Genomic DNA, 7,037 nt, shown 5'->3' with positions numbered 1-7,037 from the left:
CGTCTTCGGTGACGTGCCTGTTCATATCCTGTGCCCATTTTTCTATTGGATTATTTACCTTTATCTTGTGGTGCTCAAGTATTTCATAAATTCTAGATATAAGTCCCTTATCTGATATGTTATTACCGAATACTTTTTCCCAGTCAGTGGCTTCCCTTTTTACCCTGTTGGAGAAGTTTTTGGATGTGCATACGGGTCATTCTGACTCGACAGTACACACCACCACTAACATATCTCCTCAAATGGGCTATACAGATGCAAGTACTAACAAAATAAGGGAAAAAACCCAGAAAACCCACCTATCTTAGAAGAAACAAAACCAGAGTGCCCCTTAGAAGCAGGGATGTGAGGTTTTATTTCATATATGTTGTGAATGTTTTAAAGACTCATCCTTGGTAAAATAGAGGGTCACCAAAAAAAGGAGGAAGATTGTCAACGAGATGGGTTGACTCAGTGGCAGTGCCAACTGGCTTAAACACATAGACACTGAGGATGTCACATCAGGATTTCATTCTGTTGTATGCAGTGTGGCTGTGAGTGAGAAGCTACTTGACAGTACCTAACAACAACAACAACAACAGTGTGGGCCCTTCGTCTCAGAGAGGGGGATTCCTGGGAGGGAACACATTTTCTGGGACATTAAGGAGGAGTAAAGAGCCTTGGAAAGATCAGGTTACCTGACAATGAAAGCGAAGGAGATCGAATAACCGCTGGACCTCAGGCACTCTGGTCAGTCATAGAGTCTGTGGGAGACCATAAATGGGTCCTTGGAAATGAGAGTTACACTTTAGGTAAGGGGAGTAACCCATAAAAAGATTGGGTGTCCAGGGTTCAATTGAAGGTCTCAGATTCAAAAAGTGAAAAGATAGAAAAATGAGATGGCTCTGTTGATTGTCCCCTGAGTTTGTGCTCCATGGAAGTTACCCACGTGGCTGTCTTCAACAACCCGGAAGTCCTCTAATGCAGCCTTATTCGATCCTCTAACCATATTCAGCCTTGATTTCCTTATTCCAAGACTATGTTTGTAAGGACTTCCTCTCTGGTGTGACTTGGTCATCTAGGACATGTAGCCATGGGGCCCTTGCTTAGGCCATGGCCAGGTGAGGTTAATTATTTGCATGTCACTGCGGAGTGAAAAGAGGCTGAGATGGAACACTGAATCTAGGGCATCCAGCAAGCAGAGAGAACCCTTGGCCTCCTCACTTCCTGAGCCAGGCCCTTATCCCATCAGTGACTGCTTGGGAGAATGTAAGGTCTTCCAGCTGCTTCTCCTCTCATACTGGGGAAGGGAAACCCAAGATCCACAGCAGAAGGCTGATTCCTATGAAGCAGAAATAAAACCTTCCGACCATTACCAACTCTGTTAGCCCTCATATGGTGCACTCCACTTCTCTTCTGGGTTCAAGAATTTGTTGTCATAGCCACATAGTACTCACCATACTCAGGAACACAGGACTAATTGGAGAAGTAAAAGGCTATGATTTAGGATCTGAAATCATTCAGAATACAGTGCTTCAAGGAGGACCACTGTTGTGAACAGGGACAAAGAAGAGACAGGGACACCCAGGATGGAGAAAAATAGTGTAAGGCAGGGGGCGAACCGCTCAAAGACTGAACCTGCCTCAAGACACCTGTAACCTTTACTGAGAATCATCAGGAAGCAAATAATAAAGAGAATTCTTTCGTAAATGAAGCTGAGCTTTTCTCTATTGTCAACCTTATGCTTAGCTCAGGAAGGAAGTAGTTCACAAGTATAGACTCTTAACACTCCTTCTGCAGGGTGACCTAGCTGCCTCTTGTCTTCAGGAAGCAGCTCATTTCTAGGGATCTGTCACAAAAGGAATTCCAGCCTGTATTTTGTGCTTCCTTCAATTCCTGATGAAGTATTTGCCTTAAGATTTGGCTTGCCACCTCTCCTCAGCCGTGCTCATTACAAGTCTCACTTGGGTCCTTGGTCTTTCAACCCGGAACCCTCTAGGTTTCTTCCCTGCTTAAAAATTGTTACAAAAATACTCATCTCCACTAAGAAGTGCCTAAAGACACCACTGTCCTCCATCAAACCTTGGACAAGATGACACTCTGCTCTCTTGCTCTTCAGTCAATTAACAAAACTCTGACCAAGTCTCAGAGGCACCTCCCTCTACCAGGATGCCTCTAATGTGAAGTCACTGAGTTCTCTCACTTTTGGGTCAAAAGCCCACCACAGCTCCCTAACCAGTTTCCTTGTTTTACTCTCTCTATCGCTGCTATTTTTCTCTCACTGGTTCTCATAGTCTCTGTCTCATTTATTGTGGCTTTCTGTTTCCTGGGTCTAGGATGTTACCAGGGCAGGCACTCTGGATTCAAAAGAGGCACTGTAATCCCCTCTGTTCTTCTTGGCACTAAAGCCCTCTGATTTCCTGTTTTTGAGGTGGCTCATGGTAAGGGCAGTTGTCGTTGTTAAGTGTCGTTGAGTCATATACGACTCATAACAACCCTGTGAAAGGAAGACTTGAACCCTTGTATAACTTTGGTTATGCAAATAACTTGTGTAGCTTTGGTTAGTAGGATGACAAAACTGACCAGTCAGTTATCTTTACATACACCTAATTTCATGTATACTCGCACAAACATCACCGTGAACTTGATTTGCATTTTCAGAAAACTGCCCAGTCCCTCAGGCGAGAGCCTTGGTGCAGGTACTACGTAACATGCCAGGCTGCTAACTGGTATGTAGATAATTCAAGTCCATTTACCATGTCATGGGAAAACTATGAGCAGTATCCTCCAGTGAGGTATAAGCTCAGAATCTCATAGACGGTTGATAATAGTTGGATTCTACTTGACAGCCTTGGTTACCCAATCATTTAGTAGGTTTTAGAAGACTTTGGTGGAAAAAAAACTCTGGTGGCTTAGTGGGTTTGAATCAATCAGCTGCTCCTTGGGGGAGACATGGACAACCTCCTGCTACGCGACTCACAGCCTCTGAAAACACGATGGAGGTTCACCTGTGAGCCAACTGTGCCTTCTTGACAATGACTGGTGAGAAAGAACATGTAATAGTGACACATCACATTACGGAGACACCTGGGCTCTTCTTGGTAGCTTCCTCCTTCTGGGACCCTACATAGTTGAACTCTGGGGGCCAATTAGATATACCAGAAATCAACAAGCAAACTTTTTTCAGCAAAGTGTTTATTTCTTCTAATGGTGTTAATAGAGGTAAGACATGGAACATTATCACCGTTCAAAGGAATCTTCCGGTCCTCTACAGTGTCTAGTGTACAGGCTGCTCCCGCTTAATCACTAAAGAGTTGGGATATAGTTTATATGATATTGAGAGTCTTCTCAAAGGAAAAAGAAATAAGATTACAACAAGAAAATTAAGTCAGATAATGAATATTTCTGTCGAGGACTTTCTCAGGGTTGCTATGAGCTGCTTACGACTCGACGGCACTTAACAACAACAGTGAATATTTGCTTAGAGTAGAAGAAAGGAAATGTTTTATTTTAGGAAGAAGACAGATAATATTTAATTCACATAATATCTGCAATATTTATAGTTTTAGTAATTAACTGCTTAACAATCCTGCATACTATTGATCACATCTTTATTGTAAAGAGAGTAATAGGAAATTTGTCAAGTTAATTGAATATACTTCAAAATACTGATAGTAGGGAAGCTAAGTCCTACAAGTTCACATGCAGCCATTTATAGAATTTCTAGTTGACTCCAGGATTGTGTCTGCAAAACAAGAAGTCTGATGGGTTGTGTGTCACAAATTTCTGCTCAAAAATCTAAAAAGTCCATTGTGTTTTAAACACCAAATGGTGCATATTTAAGCACATTTCTAGGAAATGACAATTCCTGTGGGGTTTAGGCATTAATAAAGATGACTTTTACATTTAAAATTCAAATGTCTGTGGACTTGAAGAATAGTCCTTAAACTTGCTTCTGGAGCCAACATTTTCAGTCTTGTTCCTGCTCCACCACGCACTATCCATACATTTCTAGTGACTAGCACCATAGGACATAGAAGGGGTTCATATCGTGCTATAATATCCAGCGTGCACTCTTTCCATTGGCCAGGTGACCTAACCAGTGAGTGGTGTGGACATTCCTGGAAGCCACTCCTATACTGAGATGACCAATAATAGCCTAACTATATACAGAAGTGAGTGTGAACTACAGAAATGGGCCCCACTTTGCTCAATGTAAAGCATCCTCCACTGTTGCTTCTGCTTCTCCAGGTCTGCCAAAACCTAAGGCCACACCAACTTCACCAGAACTAAGGTGGAGTGATCTGGAGGGAAGATTAGAATAGGAGGAAACAGTGGTCATAACTGATGTTTCATTTTAAAATGCCAGCAGGACTCGCCATGGTGGACAGGTTTCAGCATAGCTTCCGGACAAAGAGCCTAAGAAGCAGGAGTGGATACTCACTCCTGAATTTACAGGGTTTTGAAAACACTGTGGATAACAGAAGAATTTTTTATAAACTTGACAGAGTGACTATAACAATGAGCTTGAGAATGGTAGAGATTGGGAGGATGTGCAATATAGGGTGAGAACTCAATCTGTTGTGGTGATGAGTTGCAGTGGACTCAATGATACCTGACGACAACAACAGAAACATTGGAATATACTTGGGTGAGAATGTCTAGGAATTCAAACCATCCATGTGAAAATAAAGAGCTTTGTGGTGACCACTTCCTTCTGAGAAATGTCCGTGTATCTGAACTGAGTCTTAGCTGACTTAATGCCACCATCTTTCTTGAGAGTTGTCCCATGAGTACGCATAAAGAAAGAACAGGACATGGTGTACTTCTCACATGGTGCATCGGTTTATGTTGACAGATGCTGGCCTTGGAGATGTCTAACTTAGTGGAAGATTCTTCACTTCCTGTTTCTCTTTAATTCTTTGTAAGATAGACAGCTGAAAGCCGAGGTCTGCCCTCTAAGCAGGTTATGGAGTGCACACAGGATGCTCTGGTGTCCTAGTGGGGAAGGGGTTGCACCATCAATCCAAAGGCAGAAGGTTCAAATACACAAGTTGCTCCAAGGAAGAAAAAGACAGGAATTCTCCTCTGAACACCCACTGGAAGATCAGCTTTGAGTCGATTCTGACTTGGTGGCGCATAGCAATAACATCAAGGAGTGCAAACAGTTAAGGCACTCAACCAAACCCTGAAAGGCTGAAGACTTAAGTTCACCTAGAAACAAGGTATAAGAACACTGAGAATGGACTTTGGAACAGTCATGGAAGGGCCGAGGACCCCAGTTCTCCACTGAACCTCCAGGAGTTTCTGCCAATCACAGTTTCCTTGTCAGCATAGAGTCCTGGTAACTGGAAGATTAACTCTAAAGAAGGTAATTGCATTTTGTGTCCACAGCCTAGATGTGTGGTGAGGCTTACCTAGGATACAGACACTGAAGGGATGAAGGGGGCAGAAAAATGGCGCCATCACGGCAGGAGAAAAGTGCCAGGGTGCTCAGCAGCAGTCCCCATGGGTTATATGACGGGAACAGGCCACTGCATAGCTCCTCATATGCTAATCTCTGGCTAGACTCACCTGGGCAGAAACCACTGATGGCTGGCCATCAGATCCCACCTCATTGGTATTTGTGGAGGGCATCTCTGTGTCCTGAAACTCGGGGTCTTCCTGCAAGGCTCTGCTAAGTACAGTCCTTAAGGGCTGCTGGAATCCCCTGTTCTTCTGTCTGCCGACCAGAAAGTAGATGAAGGGATTGGCACTGCTGCTAAGGGATGAGGTGAAGTGCGTCAGGTTCAGAAACAGATCAAAATTCCTAGGAGACAGTTTGTTTTCAAAGCTCATATGTAAAGTCCAGAAGATGCCAAGGGGCAGAGAACAGAGCAGAAACACTAAGACTGAGGTCAAGATGATTACAACCAGCCTTGAGGATCGCCGTCGCCAATCCCGGGGTCTTCTCTGGGTCTGGACGAAGAGGACCACGCTGGAGAGAATCATAACAGGTGGGAAGATTCCCAGAATGACAATGCTCAGGGAGATTAACATATCATCACAGTTTGAAAAGTAAAAGTGAGAACTGCAGAAATAAATCACCAATGTGATAGTCAGGAGAGTAAGCCCCCAGAGCAGGGTGCACACCACGGTGGACAGGTGTCGGGGCCTGTGGACCTTGTACCAGATGGGGAAGAGGACGGACAGACAGCGCTGGACGCTGATGACGGTCAGCAGGCTCAGACTCATAGTATATGCAAAGAACATCGCCATCATTGCACAGAGGGCAATGAAGTCAAGATTCATGTTCTGCATGAAGAACTCGAGACTTACAATGACCAAGCAGAGGAGAAGGAGGAAGTCAGCTACCGCCAAGTTGAGAACATAGACGGAGAAGGGGTTCCTCTGCCCACGGAAACCCAGGAGCCAAATAACACAAGAGTTGCCCACCATCCCGCACAAGGAGATATTCACCGTCAGCAGCTGGAGAGCCTGAAATTCTGGGCGCTGTGCATCCATCACGTGGACGACTCTGAGGTCTCGCTGATGTATATACTCTGGTCTGTCCCTGCAGGTGGAAAGTGGATCAATATAACTTTCCATGTTGCTTAGACCAGGCCGTTTCTGCTTCCCACCCCCCACCTCCAAGTTTTCTCTTCTGTGAGTCTCAACCCAAGTTCTTTTCGCAAAAGACCGTGAGCAGCAGGCCTCACATGCCCCCCACCCCTCAGGCTGGACCAGCCACTCCCTGTCACCTGACCCACCCCGGTACATTTGACGATGTAGAGACCCTCATCAGGTTAGAAGTACTCTTCTTGGTTTTAGGTTTTCATAATTCTACAAATTAGAGAAGAATTGCTGGCTTTTGCTGGTATTAATATTTCTCCTATAATTTTCAGAAATGGAGCTGGAGAGAGAATGATCAAATTTTGCACAATCAATGACTTATTCATAGCAAATACATTTTTTAAGAGACATAAACGCAGGTTATATACTTGGATTTCACTTGATGGTAGGCATAGGAATCAGATCGATTACATCTGTGGAAAGAACCACTGGAGAAGCTCAATATC

General features: G+C 44.2%; 1 pseudogene; it reads right to left on the bottom strand.

Moving 5' to 3' along the window:
* LOC102875826 overlaps positions 1–6,483 on the bottom strand; it is a 20,164-nt pseudogene extending 13,681 nt beyond the window's left edge.
* Between the last annotated feature and the right edge of the window lie 554 nt (positions 6,484–7,037).

This window comes from Elephantulus edwardii, unplaced genomic scaffold (assembly GCF_000299155.1).
Source record: "Elephantulus edwardii isolate Elephantulus edwardi_28Jun2011 unplaced genomic scaffold, EleEdw1.0 scaffold00126, whole genome shotgun sequence".
NCBI classification, from domain to species: Eukaryota; Metazoa; Chordata; class Mammalia; order Macroscelidea; family Macroscelididae; genus Elephantulus; species Elephantulus edwardii.
This window is presented reverse-complemented; position numbering and strand designations above follow the sequence as displayed.